At 45.0% G+C, this 21,536-nt stretch overlaps 1 protein-coding gene across 3 annotated transcripts in view; it reads left to right on the top strand.

Moving 5' to 3' along the window:
- LOC135222063 (zinc finger protein 148-like) overlaps positions 1–21,536 on the top strand; it is a 104,042-nt gene that overhangs the window by 52,365 nt on the left and 30,141 nt on the right. Inside the window, exon 2 of one of the 3 annotated variants that reach the window (XM_064260213.1) lies at positions 9,512–9,590. The exons of the other annotated variants lie outside the window; for them this stretch is intronic. The gene's annotated coding sequence lies outside the window, so the exon portion shown is untranslated. The remainder of the gene's footprint in view (positions 1–9,511; positions 9,591–21,536) is intronic. 3 annotated transcript variants of the gene reach the window in all.

Raw genomic sequence — 21,536 nt, 5'->3', positions numbered from 1 at the left:
GTCTTTAACTTCCTTGATTGGTCGTTGGGGAGTTCTAGCCAAGAAAATTGAAGTGCAGAGTCAATTTCACCAGATGATCTTATGTGGTTTTGTCTTGTATGGACAAGTCAGTAAGAGACGGAGCGAGTGAAATCGCCCCCTCCCTTTATGGGGCGGCATCGTGAAGAAGAGGTCGGTTTACTGTTCCTTCTAACGAAGTCGGTCTCCCATGCTCAGAGGTTCTTCTTTGCTGTTTGCTCCTCTGTCTACTCAGTTGTTCCCGAAACATCGAGTGCAGGACATTTCGAGGTCACTTTCGGCCAAAGCCACCCAGGACCTTTTGGCACAGTCGGCAAGAAACCTCGCCCTTCTTTCCCTACCAAGGCTAAGAAGGAAAAGGCAAGTGTTCGAGAACCCTTTCGAGGGGCATCTTCATCAAGAACTCTACGTTTAGAGGTCGTAGACCTTCAAGAAGGGGTAAGACTTTCGCCAAGCTGTTAAAGCCCCAAATAACTTGCAAGTCCTTCAAACAACGGCGCGCCAGACTCTTAGAGTTTGCAGAAGTCTGGGCCCAAAAAAGGGGCGGATCCTTGGACCCTTTCTATTTGAGGAGAGGTTACCTCATCCCTTTGTCGTCGAAAGACCTCCCTTGACGACCATCCCAAGGGAACGACGGCCAGGTACAGAGGACCCCATCATGAATCAAGCTCTCCATCTAGCAGTAGATCAGATGCTGGAGAAGGGGGCTATCGAACTAGTGACAGACCATCATTCATCGGGCTTCTACAACCGCCTTTTCCTAGTTCGAAGTCCTCAGGGGGATGGAGACCGGTGTTGGATGTAAGCGCCCTGAACTCTTCGTAGAAAAGAAGAAGTTCACGATGGAAACGCCTTCATCAGTGCTGGCAGCGCTTCGTCCAGGGGACTGGATGGTTTCCTTGGATTTACAGGACGCTTACTTCCACGTACCGTCCATCCTTCCTCGAGAAGTTTCTCAGATTCATGATGGGGGGGAAAATTTTTCAGTTCAGGGCTCTGTGTTTCGGCCTCTCGACGGCCCCTCAAGTGTTCACGGGGATTTTGAGGAATGTGGCTCAATGGCTTCATTTGAAAGGGGTGAGGGATATCCATGTACCTCGACGATGGCTAATAAGGGCCATTTCAGAAGATCGTTGTTTGAAGGACTTACAAGTAACTTTAGAATTGACGAAGGCTTTGGACTTCTCGTCAATTTCAAGAAGTCATCACTAATTCCCGAGCAAGAGTGTGTGTATCTCGGGATACAGATGAACTCTCTGAGTTTTTCGGGCTTTTCCCTCGCAGGAAAGGATAGCCCGAGGATTCGAGAGAGTAACAACCTTCTTAGGGAAAGAAGTATGCACAGTGAGGGAGTGGATGAGTCTGCTGGGGACACTCTCCTCTCTGGAGCAATTCGTTTCCCTAGGAAGGTTGCACCTGAGACCGCTCCAATTCTTTCTTCATCGGAATTGGAGTCGTCGTTCTCAGGATTTGACGTTCTCCCATGTCGTTATCCCAGGACATCAAGAGACATCTCTTATGGTGAGACAGATCCCAACTCTTTGCGAAGGGACTGTCTCTTCAATCACAGACCCCCAACCTGGTGTTGTTCTCCGACGCGTCGGACATGGGGTGGGGTGCAACTCTGGGAACCAACGAAGTGTCAGGTACCTGGGTGGGGGACCAGGTAGCCTGGCACATCAACAGAAAGGAGTTGATGGCTGTGTGGTTGGCTCTGAAGGCTTTCGAGCCCAAAGTCAGAAGAGTCGGTAGTGCAGGTCAACGCGGACAACACTACAGCTCTGGCATACATCAGGAAACAGGGGGGGAGGGGCGCATTCCTTCTCCCTGTACGAGACAGCAAGAGACCTTCTTCTGTGGGCAGAAGAAACAAGAGGAATCAAGCTTCTCACCAGGTTCGTGCAGGGAGAAAGGAATGTAAGAGCAGATCTCCTCAGCAGGAAAGATCAGGTCCTTCCCACAGAGTGGACCCTTCATCTGGATGTATGCCAGAGCCTGTGGAAGTTATGGGGCAGGCCACACATAGACCTCTTTGCCACGTCAAAGAACAAGAGGCTGGATCCTTACTGCTCTCCGATATCGGATCCAGAGGCAGTAGCAATAGATGCTCTTCTTCTAGACTGGAACGGACTGGACGTCTACGCGTTTCCCCCCTTCAAGATCCTGGGGCTAACCATCAAGAAGTTCGTAGAGTCCGATTCAACGAGAATGACCTTAATCGCTCCCTTTTGGCCGGCCCAAGAATGGTTCACAGAGGTACTGGAATGGTTGGTGGACCTTCCAAGATCGCTCCCGCTAAGGAGCGATCTACTCAGACAACCCCACTTCGACAGGTACCACAAAAAATCTCCTCGCTCTCAGTCTGACTGGTTTCAGACTGTCCAAAAGTTTGGTCAGAGCGAAAGGCTTTTCAGCGACAGCTGCTAAAGCAATCGCAAGAGCGAGGAGACCTTCCACCTTGCGTGTATACCAGTCAAAGTGGGATGTCTTCAGACGTTGGTGCAAGAGGAAGAACATTTCCACTTCCAGTACCTCTGTGACCCAAATTGCGGATTTCCTTATTGTCCTCAAAGAAGAATGTCATCTGGTTGTGTCAACTATTAAGGGATACCGCAGTATGTTGGCGGCGGTATTTCGGCATAGAGGCTTGAATATATCCGATGATAAGGACCTGCATGATCTTATTAGATCATTTGAAACCATTAAGCGTCCTCATGTAGTACCGAACTGGAATCTAGACGTAGTCCTACAATTCCTTGGATCGTCTAGATTCGAAACCTCCTGGCTTAGCCTCTTTCAAGGATTTGACGAAGAAGGCTATCTTCCTTTTGGCCCTAGCTACAGCTAAGAGAGTGAGTGAGCTCCAAGCTATTGAGGGCAATGTAGGGTTTAAGGAAGATTCTATGGTGTGTTCGTTTCTTCCAAGTTTCCTGGCAAAGAATGAAAAACCATCCACGTCCTTGGCCCAGGAGCTTTGAAGTTCGTAGTTATCTTTTCTAGTAGGGGAAGAGCCTGAAAGAACTCTTTGCCCTATGAGAATTATGAAGTATTTCCTTAAGAGGAAGGAACAACTTAAGGCTAATCAAGAGGTGCTTTGGTGCTCCGTAAAGGACCCCACTCGGCCCATGTCGAAGAATGCTCTTTCCTTTTTTGCTGAGAAGCCTTATTACAGAGGCACATGTTGCCTGTAAGGAAGATCATTTAGACTACTGAAAGTGAAAGCTCACGAGGTGAGAGCCATCGCAACTTCGCTTGCATCAGAAAAAATATGTCTGTGCGGAACTTGATGGAGGCGACTTTTTGGAGATGCCAATCGGTTTTCGCAAACCACTACCTACGTGATGTAAAAATCACATATGATAAATGCTTCGCCTTGGGTCCTTTCGTATCGGCGGATTCGGTGCTGGGGCAGGAGCTGAAACTTATCCTGTGTAAATTTTTATATGTTACCCTATATTTTATATTGTTGTTTTTGGTGTCTGAAAGAGGTTGCAGGAGGCACCCCTTTTGTCGTAATATTAACCCTTTGTATTTGGTTAGGTGGTCTGGTGGGTTTTGGCTCCTTGCAGAGGTAGTGGTAAGGATCTGTTAGGTAATGCGGACATGGTCCCTCTAACAGCATCCGACTTGGATTTCTACCACAATAGGGGATCACATATCCAGTGGTAGATCCGAGAGTCTTTCAGCATCAGTCACGTCCTAGCTGTAGCTCTCCAGGCAATGCAGACTCAGAGATAGTATCTATGAAGTCTCATCCTGAAAAGGTTGAGAACCAATTTGTTTTTATATCCTACAACATTAGTTGTTTCCCGTCTTCACCTGTATTATGAGCTGTCTCTTACCCTCCACCAAGGGTGCCAATCAGCTAAGTATATATCTGTCAGGGAAGTCAGTACAAAAATGATATTGTTAAACTACAATAAAGTTTTGTACATACTTACCTGGCAGATATATACGATTAATGGCCCACCCAGCCTCCCCTCAGGAGACAGGTGGAAGAGAAAAATCTGACAAGCTTACGGGAGTGGTTTCGTACATCCGCCACCCAGCGGCGGGTAAGGTAGACCACCTGACCTACCTGTCGCGTGTGCCGCGAGATTTGAAATTCTGTCGGGAACGTCGAGACTATAGCTAAGTATATATCTGCCAGGTAATATACAAAACTTTATTGTAGTTTAACAATATCATTTTTAGCGCTTTTCTGACAAAAAGCAGTATCTCATTCTCAAAGGGCAGCATTGTTATTCGCTCCCAGGTCTGACTTTTTGTTCCCTGCGCAGTTGGTGAGGGACATTTCCCGTTCGCTGACGGAGAAAGCGACACAGGATCTTCTCCTTCAGTCGTCCAGGAAGAAGAGACCAGTGGTGGTGGGAGAGAAGAAAGGTGCTAATACGCCTCTGCAGCCCTTTCGAGGAGGTCCTCCCTCTAGAGCTCCCTCAAAAAGGGAAAGCGACTGAGAGGAGAGGTAGAGCTTCTTTCCGTCCCTTTAAAAGGGGAAAGTGAAGCTGCGTTCCTCCAAACACACCAGTAGGTGCCAGGCTCCTGGGATTTGCGGAAGCCTGGGCACTCATCGATACAGACTTCTTGGTCAATGTCTGTATTACAGAAAGGATACCTCATACCCTTCCTGGACAATCCTCCCCTGACTTCAACTCCGCGGGAATTGTCCGCCAATTACAAGGACCCTGTGCTGAAAGATACTCTTCAACGAATGGTGGATCAGATGTGGGACAAGAGAGCGATAGAACTAGTGCTGGATCAAAGCTCCTGGGTTTTACAATCGCCTTTTCTTGGTTGCGAAAGCCTCGGGGGGCTGGAGACCAGTTCTAGACGTCAGCACTCTGAACAAAATTTGTTCAGAAACAGAAGTTCTCCATGGAGACTTCTGCGTCAGTCCTTGTGGCTCTTCGCCAAGGGGTTGGATTGGATGGTTTTCTCTGGATCTCCAAGATGCCTATTTTCATGTCCCGATTCATCCTTCGTGGAAGAAGTACCTCCGTTTCATGACGGGGGGAAGGATCTTCCAATTCAGGGCCTTGTGTTTCGGCCTTTTCCCACTGCTCCTCAGGTCTTCACAGCCTGATGAAAAATGTGGCGAGATGGCTTCACCTGAAAGGTATCAGTATCTCTCTGTACCTAGACGACTGGCTCATCAGAGCAAAATCAGAGAGACAGTGTTTGGAGGACCTTGCTTTGACCCTAAACCTGATCAAGACCTTAGGATTACTCGTGAACCTCGAGAAGTCCCAACTGATCCCCAGCCAGAACTTGGTCTATCTGGGGATTCAGATGGATTCTCGGGGTTTTCGAGTATTTCCTTCTCAAGAGAGACTAACGAGAGGCTTAGAGAAAGTCTCTCTCTTCTTAGGGAAAAAACGTACTTCGGCGAGGGAATGGTTGAGCCTTTTAGGGGCCCTTTCCTCGCTCGAACAGTTCTTTCCTCTAGGAAGACTTCATCTCCGTCCTCTTCAGTTCTTCCTCAGAAGATCGTGGAACATGAAGACAGGACTTCTTTCGGACAGTTTTCCCATTCCAGTAATGATGAGACGTCACTTGGAATGGTGGTTGCCCCCTCTGAAGGAAAACAAAGGTTCTTCCCTAGAGACTCAGAACCCGAGCCTGTATTGTTTTCCGACGTGTCGGAAAAAGGTTGGGGAGCAACCTTGGGAAAGAGAGAGGTGTCAGGCACCTGGAATGCAATTCAGGTGTCCTGGCACATAAATTGCAAAGAACTGTTTGCCGTACACCTGGCCCTAAAGAGCTTCGAGCCTTTAGTGATGAACAAGGTAGTCCAAGTGAATGCGGACAACACAACCGCCCTTGCCTACATTCGAAAGCAAGGAGGGACACACTCGTATGCCCTATACGAACTCGCAAGAGACCTTCTTTTGTGGACATTCCAGAGGAACATCTCCCTCTTGACGAGGTTTGTTCAAGGAGTAAGGAACGTAAGTGCAGACAGGCTGAGCAGGAGGAACCAGGTCCTTCACACCGAATGGACCCTCCACTCAGAAGTTTGTCGGAGTCTCTGGTCTCTTTGGGGGACTCCTCATGTGGACCTCTTTGCCACGTTCCTCTCAAAAAGACTGGAAGTCTTTTGCTCAGTAGTAGAAGACCCCAGAGCTCTTACAGTAGACGCCTTCCTTCTAGATTGGTCTCATGTAGACGTATACGCATTTCCTCATTCAAGATTCTGGGACAAGTGCTCAGGAAGTTTTGTGTCCTCGGAGGGGACGAAAATGACCCTGATAGCCCCCTTTTGGGGCTATCAGCTCAAGAGTGGTTCACGGAGGTACTGGAGTGGGTGGTAGACTTCCCCAGATCCCTTCCACAAAGGATGGATCTTCTCAGAGAACCACACTTCGAGAGGTTTCATCAAAACCTCCCCGCTCTCGCTCTGACTGCCTTTCAACTATTGAAAGACTTGTCAGAGCGAGAGGCTTTTCTCGCAAGGCTGCAAGCGGGATCGCTAGAGCCCGGAGAAACTTCCACTATGCGAGTTTACCAGTGGGAAGTATTTAGAGGTGGTGCAAGTCGAAGAAGTTGTCCTCCTCCAGTACCTCTGTAACAGAAATCGCCAATTTTCTGTTATTCTTGAGAGAGGAATCTCGTCTCTCCGTAGCCACTATAAAGGGCTACAGGAGTATGCTTTTGGCCGTCTTTAGAAATAGAGGCCTAGATCTGGCAAATAATAGAGATCTACACGATCTTGTTAGATCCTTTGAGACCATGAAGTCTAAGAATATCTCCCCCTAACTGGAACCCTCGACGTGGTCCTGAAGGTCTTGTCCTCGGGAAGATTCGAACCTCTGCATATGGCCTCCGTTTCGTGACCTAACGAGAAAATGTTGTTTCTTTTGTCACTGGCGACAGCTAAGAGAGTTAGTGAGCTGCACGCCCTTAGTGATAAAGTGGGATTCAAACTAGACTCAGCCATCTGTTCATTCAAAGCTTTATATCTGGCGAAGAATGAAATCCTTCGAATCCCTGGCCGAGAAACTTCGAAGTTAAAGGCTTATCGGGTCCTCGCCGGCAGGAAACTGAGAGGTCTCTTTGCCCAGTAAGAGCTCTAAGTTCTACATGCAGAGAAAGAAACAGTTGGGAGGTTCTAGACAAGGTCCCTGGTGCTCGGTGAAGGACCCTTCAAGACCTATGTCCAAAAATGCGTTAGCCTTTTTTGTTAGGAACGTCATTACCGACTCTCATAAGGCCTGCACGGATGACTCTTTGAAACTCCTGAGAGTAAGAGCTCATGAGGTGAGAGCAGTAGCTACGTCTCTCTCTTTTCAAAGAAATATGTCACTCAAGAATATCTTGGAAGCGACATATTGGAGGTGTAATTCAGTGTTTGCTTCTCACTATTTAAAGTACGTTCGTGTGACCTACGAGAAATGTTTTTCTCTAGGTCCTTTCGTGTCTGCGGACACAATCCTGGGTACAGGAGCTAACACCAATCCTTTAAATGATGCATAAGTCTAATAGATATGTTCTAGACTTTCTGCTGAGCAAGTGCAGGTGCCGCACTGGCGGCCAGTCACTTTCGTTCAGTAAGGAACTCTTGTGATATCTTTTTTTAGATGAGTATTATTAATTTTTTTTTTTTTTAAATTTATGTGTGCGTGTGTAATTTGGTTTTGAGTTAGGTTGTTGTGAAGAGTTTGGGGATAACTCGGAACAATTATAACACTAACATGGTGGTTAGGATCAGTGGTCGGGATGGTTTTGGTGCTCCTTCATAAGGTGATTGTCATATAAGTGGATCAGCAACCCATTGACAAAGTCCTTTCGGGCTCTGCCGAGTAAGTGGATAGACCCCTTCGGCAGACCCACAAGAAACTCTTGGCCATAGATCACATATCTCGCTAAAGTTTCTTGAGGTGATGCAGACTCCTGGGCGACAGCCACAAAGTCTACCACCTATCAGGTAGGAACCAAGGTTTTTTGTACCTACACATATGTGTTTACCTGTCTATTCCATAAGTAGCTGTCTCTTACCCTCCACCGAAGGGTGCCAATCAGCTATGTATATATCCGGCAGGTAAGTTGATTGTATGAAAATGATATTGTTATGATACAATAAAGTTTCATACATTCTTACCTGGCAGATATATACGATTAGGCCCACCCAGCCTCCCGCAAGGAGACAGGTGGAAAGAGAGAAAATATGATAGAAAACGGGAATGGTTCCTAGTCCTGCCACCCAGGGCAGGGCCGGTAGATCACCTGACCTACTGTAGCGAGTGGCGCGGAAATTTGAATTTTCTCGTCGGGGACGACGTAGTCTTAGCTATGTATATATCTGCCAGGTAAGTATGTATGAAACTTATTGTATCATAACAATATCATTTTTTAACAAAGTAAATTGAATTTTTTCCTCCTAACTATACAAACCTGAAGTCCTTACATAATGGCCACCTCATGCACCCCTCAATCTGAAATCTGGGCCGAAAGGCAAAGTGAGTGTTACATTCCGGCAGCAGGCCTACCCACCTGCCAGACAGTAATATACGCCTAACCACCTTGTTCAAGAAATTTAACGGCTGTATTCCAGCCTACACAGAAAGTAATTCCTAATGTAAAGGACCTCAGGTTTATATAGTTAGGAAAAATATATTTTACTTAAAAGAATGTGATGTTTACTTCCGGTTGGGAAGGGACTCCCTACTATCGCACAGTAGTAAACTGCCTAGCCACCTTGTTTGAAAGTTCAGCAGCTGATTTCCAGCATTCACTGAAAGTAATTCTAATGTAAAGAACCTCAGGTTTCTTTTAAAGAAAATTGTATTTCTCCTAACTATACAAACCAAAGGTCCTTTACACAGGCCCACCTCATGCCACCCCTCAATCTGCTACCTGGGCCAAAAGCAAAGCGGAATGCTTACATTTCGGGGGGTTGGTCTCCTGCCAACCGAATGATAGTTCGGCTATCCCAACTACCTTGTTGAAAAGTCTAGCGGCCGTTTTCCTGCTTTGCCGCATGTATTCTCATATATAGACCTCAGAATTGTATAGTTAAGAAATTTTATTAGCCTGAAACCAGGAGGCAGGTGAGATCTGTCTTCATAATAGCAGATCTTCTGAAATAGTGCTAATGAATGCTTCGCTAGTATGAGTAGACATTCAGTAATATTTTTGTTTGCTTTTAATTAACTTTTTATTATTCTAGGCATATGTTGTGACTAGGCATAAAGACAATTAAAAAAAAGACCTTTTACTTTTGGAGCAAAATGTTTTTAGTGTCATCATGCAAAAATACATTGGTTTATGTTAAATTATTTTATTTAATAATAATGATATGTTAGAGATGATGAGAAAAGGCCGATTTGAAGGTTGCAAGTATGGAGGTTGAGTTTCCAATAAACTGAAATTCCCTTCTTCCTGAAATCTTTTGAAATGAACTGTTCTTGAAGCGTTTTATATCTGATATGCTATTGATTGCCTGTACTATAGCATTGTCTTCATTTGTAATATTGTTTGTTGTATGTACTTTCAGGGTTTCACAGTGCTGAATTCTACGGAAATCTAAGTTTCGGTTTTTCTGGAGCCCGTCTACTATCTCCTGTTGTTGGAAGGTTAGTATTTATCGAAATATTTTATATATCAGAAAAATAACAGTAGTGGAAAGATATTGTGTCTGATACTTTGATACAGTGGCTCCTGCTATATATGTAGTATTTTGTTTTTTTCCTGTGGGGAATGCAAATCATCACCTTCTATGTATGAGTATTCCTCAACACAAGCTGAATCAGTCATCGGAAACAAGATACATATACTCAGTTCACTGGTTAATGGACAACTCACTTACAGGACTGTTGACCATGGTTAATTTAGCTTTGGCCCACTCACACTGGATATGTCTTCTATGATATTTTGATGATTGGTTAGTCTTACAAGCTTATTGCTACAGTTGCCCTAGGATAGGGACTGTCTTCTCGAGTTTTGTGACATAGGGGTTGACATGAAGTATGAGAAATTGGATGTCCTTCCCAAGCAGAGGGTAAAGTACCAGGACATGCTGGTAGATATGGTAGGTGTAAGAGTGTAACCTTTTGGATTCATGTATCAGTTAGTTCTGAGAGATAACATGCAAGTTCTTATTGTGTCAGGAACAGCCTGTTTACCAGTGGCAGGTCATTCTTGGCCAATTATCATCCTTGGAAAAGAGTATCCATTATGAGTGGTTTCACTTCTACTCTGCAATGGAGGTTGAAGGAGTTCTGGTCTCCAGTCTGGCATTCTTGTTTCCTTCCAGTTCCTTTTTCTGAAGAGGTACAGGAATACTTAGCCTAGTGGCTAGATGACAGGAACCTTACAGTGGGAGTGCCACTCAGCACTTCCCCTCTAGAGATGTAGTATCAGCTGTGTGGGACCAGAATGACTGGCACCTTCACATTGACAGTATCTCAGAACGAAAGGCAGCTTTCTAGCTTTTCTAGAGTTTCAAGGTCAAGTGATGGGAACACTCCATGATATTGATGAGTGATTGTACCATGGTAGTGGCATATGTCCAAAAAACATGCAGGGTTGGTTTCCCTTCTCTACATCAATTAACAAGCAGGAGTATGAGTTGGCAATAGACCACTAAGTAAAGCTGACTTCCAGGTATATTCCATGGTCTTAGACAAACTTAGCCACCAGAGACAAGTAATGGGAAGGGAATGGTCTCTACACAACTGTGTGGTGAAGAGGCTTTACAGGGTTTGGAGGACTCCAGGCATAAGCCTAGTCTTCAATTCAATAGTCCCAGACCTAAGGGCACTCTTGGTGGATGCCTTTTGACACCCTTAGTACAGTTTTGATGTCTATGCTTTGGCACCATTTTGCCTGGTCAGAAGGGTGATCAGGTCAACAAGGTATTAATCACCCCAAATTTTGTGCTAACTCTGTTGCCTTCCAAGTAGCCAATTCTGAGCAGTATCTGCACCTGCTAGCTCTGTTATCTGAGGTCCCAAGAGATTCCCTTGGGACATAACCCATTGTTCCAGCCATATGTAGAGAGGTACCACCAGGCCATAAAAGTACTATCACATCATGCTTTGAAACTATTGAGCTTCTGGTGATAGTTTTTTTTTTTTTTTTTTTTTTTTTTTTTTTTGCTGGACTGCAAAGGAGATGTCTGGATAACTACAAAAGTCATCAGGGCTGTCTATCAGGGGAAATAGGCCATTTTTTATGGTTGGTGTCGTAGACAGGGTATCTCTCCCGTCAGAGCCACTCTTCAGTAGGTAGATAACTTCCTACTCTATCTTTGCTGTGAGAACTTATTTCTAGAGAGAGAGGCTTCAGCCTTTCAGACCCACTAGTTTTGCTATGACACACCCCTGGCTCTCCCCAGACAGCCGTAAGCGAGCACAAACCACCGCCCATCAGGGCGGAGCAACCAGAGGGGGACATGCGAGTTGACAGGACACAGGCAACACCTGTTACACCGCACCATTACTACAACCCTCCCCTAATTATTGTTACGAGGGATAACGACTTAATCAACCAATTAAAATGTCCAAAAAAGTCGTAGTATCAGAAGATGTGCATAATCTTAGCGAAACTAGTGATGATGACAATGTTCCACCGGCACAACCCAAAAAGAAGAGATGTCCCAATACGGAAGAAACCAGCCAGGAACCTTCCAATAGTGAAATTCTTCCATTGTTATTATTACAGAATCAAACATTATTGAAACTAGTGGAGAAAGGATAAGGTTTAATATTCTGTTTTTGTACAAGTAACTTACCCAGCAGATATATACTTAGCTATAGACTCGGTCGTCCCGACAGAATTTCAAAACTCGCGGCACACGCGACAGGTAGGTCAGGTGATCCACCATTCCCGCCGCTGGGTGGCGGGGTCTGGAACTATTCCCGTTTTTCTAAGCCATAATTTCTCTGTCGGTTGAACGGACAACACCTATTGTTCGTTCCTCCATCTGGATTTCAACTCGTTTGCCGAGAATTGGATTGGTTTTTTGGTGACGTATTCTGTTTTCTCTGGCTTGGCATACGCTTATTGTGGACTGTTTTTCGACTTTGGTTTTGACTACTCTTTCACGATGTCTGACGCTAAGGCTTCACCTATGTTTAGAGTTTGCAGTAGGGAAGACTGTAAGGTTAGGCTGCCTAAATCGGCATTAGATCCGCATAGTATTTGCGCTAAATGCAGGGAGAATGAATGTTCTTTTATTAACACCTGTGTGGAATGCGAGAACCATTACGGAGCTTGAATGGAAGGAATTATCATCATATGTTAGGAAGCTTGAGAGAGATAGAGTGAGGAAGGCTTCAGCTAGGTCATCTAGTAGATCTTGCTCCTTAGAACAAGAAATTAACTCTCCATCTAACAATTTTCCCTTAGCCTCAGCTGCTTCGTCCCTGTTCTGAAATCCAAAGATTCTTCATCAGAGAGGGAAATGTAAAAGCTTCAATTAGAAACTTCAAGCTCAGCTACGAGCTCTAAACCAAGGTAAGAGTGGTGATAGTGACTTGTGCATGTCCCCAGTGCAGTGGAGGGGGGTCGTCTGACCGGTTCCTCATTGCTCCTAGGCCTAGACCTTCAAACTCCCAGGACCAGGGGAGGAGGAATGTCGAAAGCCGCAGGGAGGATGCAGAACATCCCCAACGGTCAGGCGTCCCTTCGGCAGATCCTGTTGTTAAGTCCCAGGCTGCCTCGGATTGCCGCAGAAAAGGCGTCCTAAAGGAGTGTTTTTCGGCCTCAGACTCTTCCTCTCCTAAACGAGGATGGAGTTCGGCCTCCCGTTCGCGCCCTTTGAAGAGAGCCTGGGAAGGGCGCCTAAAAGGAGACGCTGCTGACTCCAGCCCAGAGCATTTCCCGAGATTGCCTTCGGGACCTAAGAGGACTAGACAAGAGGAGCCTGCTCTTCAGGATCCGACCAAGAAGTTTTGGTTAATCGGCAAGAGCAGTTAGCGTCGCTCGTAGGCTCTTTTGCTAATGGCAACTCTACAAGGAGGAAGGATGTCTCGTCCCTGTTAAGGAGTTCCGCTAAGCGTCCTTCTTCGTATAGGAGAGAACTCTCACGATCTCCAGGGCGTTTATCGCCTTCGTCGAGAGACTCGTCGGATAGAGTTGTTCTCCTGAGAGAAGAGCCCTTTCGCCCTATAGGCTGTCTTCCCCGAAGCGCCCTCTTAGACACAGCACATCGAGCAGAAGTCTCGATCGGTTTAGGTACAAGGAACCGGAAACAAAAAACCGATTTAGGTATATCAGGATCCCTTGGGTCTTCAGGACCAGGAGCCAGACAGGCGCAAAGAGGCAGCAAGACGCAAGAAAGGGACGTCGTCAAGAGCCTCTTAGAACGCTGGATTCAGGACGTCAGGATTCTGCTAGAAGGCAGGAATCAGGACGCTATGAGCCAGGACGCCATGAGTCAGGGCGCCAGGAGTCAGGGCGCCAGGAGTCAGGGCGCCAGGAGTCAGGGCGTCAGGAGTCAGGCGCCAGGAGTTAGGACGCCAGAAAACAGGACGCCAGGAGCACGTTAGGCGTCAAGTGTTAGGGCGCCAAGAGCCTGTTAAGCGTCAGGAATCAGGACGCGGGGATCTTTTCAAGCGCCTGAATCAGGACGCCAGGAGCCTAGCAAGCGCCACGAACCCTGATGAACCTAGACAACAAGAGTCTAGTAGGCACAAGAGTGTTCCTGCCGACAGGACAGGAGCCTCACTCTTCGTATAGGAGTGCTAATGTTCGCGCTCCCCTTCTCGGGAAAGGAGTTCTTCTCCCGGGAAGAGCCAGATCACTCCCAAAACGATCTCCTTCTATGATCAGTTGGACCAGGTATCGGAAGACGAAGAGCCTGTAGATGTAGCAGTTTCGGACTACAAGAGACTTTCTCTTTTGCTGCTAAAGGAGTTCGGAGACTCCCTTCATCCTGCGGGACCTCCTTCACCAGGATCGTTGAGTCAGCACTAAAGCTCTTCAAAAATCGTCTTCTTCGTTAAGATGCGCCCCGCTCTTTGTATGAAAAAGGCATTGAAAACTTTTTCAGAGTGGTTGACTTCCAGAAGGGAAGCGGGCAAGACAGTTTTTTCCTGCCCTCCTTCCAAGTTAACAGGCAAACAGGAAGGTGGTACGAGACCAAAGAGCCGATGGGGTTAGGTCTGCCTTCTTCCGCGGATGCGGATTTTGCTTCCTTAGTGGACTCTGCTAGGAGGAAGTCGTTGCTGTCTGCTAAGGCGACTTGGGGCATGTGTGAGCTGGACCACCTTCTAAAGGGCCTCTTTAAAACCCTAGAAGTCTTCAACTTTATGGACTGGGCGTTAGGAGCATTAGCGAAGAGAGCTCAGGACACGGACTTTGTTTCCATGGAGGAACTTCGAGCGTCCTGGCTTGCCTGGACAGAGGCGGTCATGGACGGTTCTGTGGAAGTTGCCTCTCTTTTGGAACGGGAGTTTTGAAGAAGAGATCTGTCTTTAGCTCTTCTTAGCAAGAGCAGTATCACCCTTGCAAAGGACATCTCTTCTTTTTGCTCCTTTATCCCCGCACCTTTTTCCACAAGAGACGGTTAGAGAGGTTTCGAAATCTCTTACGGAGAAGGCAACTCAAGATCTCCTCACGCACTCAGCCAAGAAGTTTAGGCTGGCAGTGCCGATAGAGAAGAAAGAGAGACCCTCTTTGTTCAGCCCTTTCGAGGGGCCTCTCTTCTAGAGCCCCTCTTAGAGGTCGAAGACCAGAGAGAAAGAGTAGACCATCTAGAAGGTCCTTCGGGAAGTCTAGATGAAACAGCAAGTCCTCCAGACGAAAGTAGGCGCCAGGCTACTCCACTTTGCCAAAGTCTGGCGCAGAAGGAGCGGACTCCTGGTCCCTCTCTATCCTGAAAAAAAGGATACTCGATCCCCTTCAGGGAAAATCCTCCCTGACGACAACTCCAAGGGAGTTGACCGCCAGATACTCGGATCCGGTCCGAAAGCTTGCTATGTTGCAAGCAGTGGAACAGATGATTTCCAAGGAAGCGGTAGAACTGGTTCAAGACTCCAGTCCCAGGATTCTACAATCGGCTATTCCTGGTACCGAAAGCATCGGGGGGATGGAGACCAGTTCTAGACGTCAGTGCCCTGAATTTCTTTGTCTTGAAGAAGAAATTTTCAATGGAGACGTCTTCCTCTGTTCTATCTGCTCTTCGTCCAGGGGACTGGATGGTGTCCCTGGACCTTCAGGATGCGTATTTCCATGTGCCAATTCATCCGGCAGCAAGGAAATATCTGAGGTTCATGTTCCAAGGGAAAGTGTTCCAGTTCGAGCGATGTGCTTCGGACTTTCGACTGCTCAAGTCTTTACGGACATCATGAAGAATGTAGCTTATTGGCTACATCTGGAAGGGATCAGGATCTCGTTATATCTGGACGATTGGCTAATAAGAGCCAATCGGAGAAAAAAGTGTCTGGAGGGACCTTTTAGTTACTCTAAAGTTGACAAGTCCTTAGGACTTTTAGTAAATCACGAGAAATCCATGCTGACTCCCCAGCAAAGTATTGTCTATCTGGGGAATTCAGATGGATTCTCGGGATTTTCTAGCGTATCCTTCGCAGGAAAGGAGAGAAACGCTGCCTAGAAAAGGTGTCAGTCTTCTTAAGGAAAGAACATTGTTCCGCGAGGAATGGATGAGCTTGCTGGGGACCCTCTCCTCGATGGAAACGTTCGTTTCCTTAGGAAGACTTCACCTACGACCCCTTCAATTTATCTGAAGGAGAAGTGGGATGGAAGGTCCAACAATCTGGGAGAGACTTTTCCAATCTCGAAACGGATCAAGGAGAATATCCGTTGGTGGTTAGATCCACAGAAACTAAGCAAAGGAATCTCCCTTCGCTTACAGAACCCGCGCCTAGCGTTGTTTGCAGACGCCTCAGATTCAGGGTGGGGAGCGACCCTAGGTTCGCAAGAAGTGTCAGGCATTTGGGAAGGAGAACAAGTGTCCTGGCACATCAACAAGAAAGAGCTAACAGCCATTCATCTAGCTTGGTTCATTTCGAGGAACAGGTCTCAGGTCTGGGGATTCAGATTCACTCGGACAACACACAGCCCTCGCTTATATAAAGAAGCAAGGGGGACTCATTCCTTTTCCCTGTACGAATCAGCAAAGGATCTGCTGATTTGGGCACAGGAAAGGAAGATCTCTCTCCTCACAAGGTTTGTACAGGAGAGAAAAATGTCCTGGGCAGATCTGTTAAGCAGAAAAGAACAAGTCCTACCCACGGAATGGACTCTCAATCCTCAGATTTGCCAACAACTTTGCATCTGTGGGGAAGGCCCAATATAGACCTGTTCGCGACCAACAAGAATCACAGATTAGAAACCTATTGCTCCCCGATCTCGGATCCTCAAGCAGTAGCAGTAGACAGCTTTCTGCTAGATTGGACGGGCTTGGACGTGTACGCCTTCCCTCCTTTCAAAGATAGTGGAGAAGTGTTGAGGAAGTTCGCTTGCTCGGAAGGAACAAGAATGACCCTCATCGCTCCCTTTTGGCCGGCTCTCGATTGGTTCACGAGGTGCTGGAGTGGTTAGTGGATTTTCCAAGATCGCTTCCACTAAGGACGATCTTCTCAAACAACCCCACTTCGGACAGGTTTCACAAAAACCTCCCCGCTCTAAGTCTGACCGCCTTCAGACTGTCGAAGGACTTGTCAGAGCAAGGGGCTTTTCACGAGAAGTGGCGAAGGCTATTGCAAGAGCCAGAAGAGTCTCCACTTCTAAAGTATATCAGTCGAAGTGGGAGTTGTTTAGAAGATGGTGTAGGGAAAAGAAAATATCCTCCTCCAGTACCTCTGTAACTGAAATCGCAGATTTTCTCCTATATTTGAGAAAAGACTGTAACCTGGCAGTTTCAACAGTGAAGGGTTACAGAAGTATGCTGGCCTCAGTTTTTCGACATAGAGGAATAGATCCTGACAAAACAATAAAGATCTTCATGACCTTATATGTCTTTTGAGACCACGAAAGAACATGTAATCAAGAAGCCTAGCTGGAACTTGGATGTGGTCCTCAAGTTCCTAATGTCGGAAAAATTCGTACCGTCTCACGCAGCTTCGTTTAGGGACTTAACAAGAAAGTCTTTATTCCTTTTGCGTTAGCAACAGCCAAGAGAGTGAGCGAGTTGCAAGCTTTGGAAGGTAAAGTGGGGTTTAAGAAAGATTCAGCGATTTGCTCCTTTCAACCATTTTTTCTAGCGAAAAATGAAAATCCCTCAAAGCCTTGGCCAAGAAGCTTTGAGATAAAAGGAATATCTTCATTAACAGGGGAGAGAACTAGAAAGGACTTTGTGTCCAGTCAGGGCACTCAAGTTCTACCTGGAGAAGAAGAAGTTGCTGAAAGGTACAGAAGAAAGTCTTTGGTGCTCTGTAAGAGATCCGAAAAGAGCGATTTCTAAGAACGCCCTTACATTCTTCATAAAAGATGTAATAAGGGAAGCTCACCTTAAATGCGAAGAAGAGCATTTCAAGGTTCTCAGAGTGAGAGCTCATGAAGTGAGAGCCATAGCTACGTCGATGGCATTTCACAAAAAACATGGTCGCTTCAGGCTCTTATAGAGTCGACAATTTTGGAGATGTAATTCGGTGTTCGCCTGGAATTACCTAAAGAGATGTTAAATTTCGTACGAAAAGTGCTTTTGCTCTGGGAGCGATGTTTTCGGCGAATTCAGTGCTGGGAGAAGGGGCTGAGGCTAATCCTTCCTATTTAGTTTAAGGCTTAAATTACTGTTTATTGGTGGTTGTTTTTATTGGTTAATTGTCAGAGGGAATAGGGACCCTCTTACAATTCATAGATTGTAACAAGACTAACATGGTCAGGTGATCGGGATTGGCTTCAGTGCTCTTTGTGATTTGTTTAATAACCTTAACTCTGTCATGTAAGAGGGCGAGTCTCCATTGATATGACAAAAGGTCAAGGCTCTACCATGTAAGTGGGTCAGCCCCCATTGGTACGATCCAGTATAGGCTCTGTCGCGTAAGCGGGCTAGCCCCCATTGACACGATCCAAAGAGTTATTCAACCATAGGTTCATTCCTCGTTGAAAACTCTTGAGGCAAGCAGACTCATCGACAGTAGTCATGAAGTCTTCAGCCCCAATAAGGTAGGAAACTATGGATTATGTTATCCAAGAACATAGGTTGTTTTTTACCCTGTTTTTTAATGTATTTAGTTAAGTATTATTTTGTTTTTAGCTGTCTCTTGCCCGCCACCAAGGGTGCCAATCAGCTAAGTATATATCTGCTGGGTAAGTTACTTGTACAAAAATGATATTGTTAAGATACAATAAAGTTTTGTACATACTTACCTGGCAGATATATACGATTAATGGCCCACCCAGCCTCCCCTCAGGAGACAGGTGTAAGAGAAATTATGGCTTAGAAAACGGGAATAGTTCCAGAACCCCGCCACCCAGCGGCTGGGAATGGTGGATCACCTGACCTACCTGTCGCGTGTGCCGCGAGTTTTTGAAATTCTGTCGGGACGACCGAGTCTATAGCTAAGTATATATCTGCCAGGTTAAGTATGTACAAAACTTTATTGTATCTTAACAATATCATTTTTATATAAAAACGTCTTGGATAGCAGCGGATATAGACTGATGACGTCATAAGCATGGCAGTAAAAGGTAAACAATGAGCCGGAACGGACCGTGCGGTAGTTATAATTGTAAAAGTTGAGAATAGATAAATTTCGAGACCGAAGTACATTATCATATAATCCTAAACTATGTGTAAAGTGAGCCTAAACATTATAAGGGCTAGATACTTATATGCCAAAGGTAATTAATGTTGTAAGGTGAGGTGTTAACTAGTTTTGCCTACGTTCCAAAGAGCCGAGTAGCCTAACTAGCCTAACTTTTTCTAACTTTGAGTTTAACATACTACGTCAATCTAGGCTACCTATTAGCCGCTCCCTTCCGCCTATCCCACCGAGATCTATCGTCGACATTTAACTGGAGGGGTTCTGTCAAAGGCGGTATAATTGCGCCTACCTCAGCTAATGGGTAGAATTTTATATCACACTCGTTTCCTTTCGATATAATGGTTTACCCCTTACCATGAGGAACTGCGTCTTAAGAATTTCTGACAGGTCGGCTATATAAATAATATAAGATGATTACTGTAGAGGCTATATAAATTTAAGTATGGGGTAGTATTGTGAGAGGATGCCGATTGACCTGAATTAACCGATGAAGGACATTTGAGCCTAGAACCCGATTGCCTGGCTTCAGCCTTCTAGGTCTGCTGCTGTCCAACCTGATTTGTAAATTCATGAGCCATATTATAGACATCAGTTAAACTTTTATTATCAAATTTGAGTCTAGGATTTCACTCCTATTGCAGAAGTGGTTCGACTGCAAAAAGGAATGACAATACTCCTCCTCCTAAGCGCCTCGCGTAAAGTAGATTTACCTGAGAATGCAAATGAAGAATTATTTACAACTTATAATGAAGATAGTAGTGACTATGAAGAATTTAACCCGCTTACCTTTAACAAACCTATTCCTACTTATATATTCTAATAATTTAATGCTGTGCCCTCCATCATAGAGATGGAAAATACAATTAAATGACTCCCTAATTGCATTAACTTTAGTGAAGAAGACAAGAACTCTCATGATCAATTCTTGTTTGTAATCATAATAAAGAACTTGCAGACCTTTTCAAATTGATAAATTTGCAAAAAGTTGAACTTTTGGCCAAGTATCAGGTTGTTTAATGAAGATTTCAAGAAGAAATTTTCACTTTGATATTGAAAACATTAAAATGGCTATATCTTCTTTCAAGGGCATGCAGCTCTGGCGCAATTAGCTTACCCCTCTAAGATTAACGATATTGATTTCATTACTAAAGTGATAATTGGGCCTTTCAGGAAACACATTGATCTAATCAAAAGTTTAATCTGCTCATTCAGAAGTAGATCTTTACCCAGGAACCTCAATTTAGATACCAGAGATGCTATTATTAAAGCTGAAACTAATGATATATGGGTCTTATCAGATGATCAAAGGAAAGCTATTGCTTTGTGGCTTTCGAGGCGGTCCCCTTCTAGAGGAGGGACATTATCTCTAGAGGTGGAAGGTTCAACTTTGGCAAGCATCAGGGCTACCCAGAGGGATTTAAATTTAATAACTTTTACAGAGGATTCAGGGGAAGCTTTGGGTTCAAGAATAGGTTCAATCCCTACAGGCGAGGTATCAAGAGAGGTGGCCGAGAGGGGAAGGAGTACAGGGGACAGACAGCAATTAATTATGATGTCAAAGATAAGAAACAAAACTAAATTATGCTTTAATTCTTAATACCATCGAGCCCTGCTCGGACCAAGAGGAAAATAACCTGGAGCTACACAGTAAAGATAAAAATTTGGCAAATGTACCCACTAACAATTCAATGATATTGGAAGAGTTGAATTTCCCTACAGAAGCCTCTAGCTCCAAGGAAACCTCTCACGCCCCTCCAATAAGTGGGATAGGTAGGTCATTGACAAATAAATTAAAAAATTGGCAAAAAACTCCCTCCCAAATTCTTCCTTTTGATGCAACTTGATCAGTAAGGGTGTGAGACTCCCATTTACCAATAGAAATAAGGCTCAAAAGACTTTGAAAAGATTAGGGGTTGATAGATATTATTCTTCTAGCAAGAGAATAATACTAGAGAGAGAATGTAACAGATTACTAGACCTAGGGGTAATAGAACAAATTAACAGAAATTCTTTCTACTACTCTAACCACATATTTTACAAGCTTAAACCCGATGGGAGCATTCGCCTAATCTTCGATATGAAATGCCTTAATACTATGATCAAGAAACCTTCTTTCTCTATGCTGAAACCTAAAACTATATTCCCTTATTTGCATTTAAACAACTGGGCATGTAGACTTGATTTAAGGGGGCCGGCCGGAACCCTTATATATGGTGGTATAGGGCGAAAAATGCAGTCATGAAAAAATTCATGGAGCTTCATATGGCAATTGAGAATACGTATACGAAATATTTCGTCAAAATTCTCTTACTTTCGTAGTTACAGGGTAATTAGTTATCATAAACTCAATAAGCCTAAAACATTGATCCGTACAAGAAAATGCAATATTTCTTCTATTATCATAAATTTTGATAATTATTGTCAAAGAAATTGGGAGAAATGGCATCTGTAGACATTCCCCGAGTCGAGAAGGAGACTTCAGGCTCAGGTACCAAGTCCAGTCCTGATTTTAGTGCGATCACAGACTTCAAGTAGTCTACACGTTCCATTTCACCTCTGCCATTCGCCCGCTTACGTATGTTATGTATGTTTCGGCAAGAATTTCATCATGCCAATGAGGAAAAGACAAGGAAAACCTTTCGCTAACATAGACGAAGAAAAATCGCTCAAGTATTATTACAGAATATCATAATATATGCGTAGTTAGTGAAGAGAGAGGGGAGGGTTGCTTAGTAACGCCCCTGTCTTGCTTGACAGCACACGTCACACTATGCCCAAGGCTACGATCTATGAGCAAAGAGATCTTCATTTATGATAAAATAACAAAGGTTTGGTTTTTCAATA

Source organism: Macrobrachium nipponense, chromosome 3 (assembly GCF_015104395.2).
Source record: "Macrobrachium nipponense isolate FS-2020 chromosome 3, ASM1510439v2, whole genome shotgun sequence".
Taxonomy (NCBI): domain Eukaryota; kingdom Metazoa; phylum Arthropoda; class Malacostraca; order Decapoda; family Palaemonidae; genus Macrobrachium; species Macrobrachium nipponense.
This window is presented reverse-complemented; position numbering and strand designations above follow the sequence as displayed.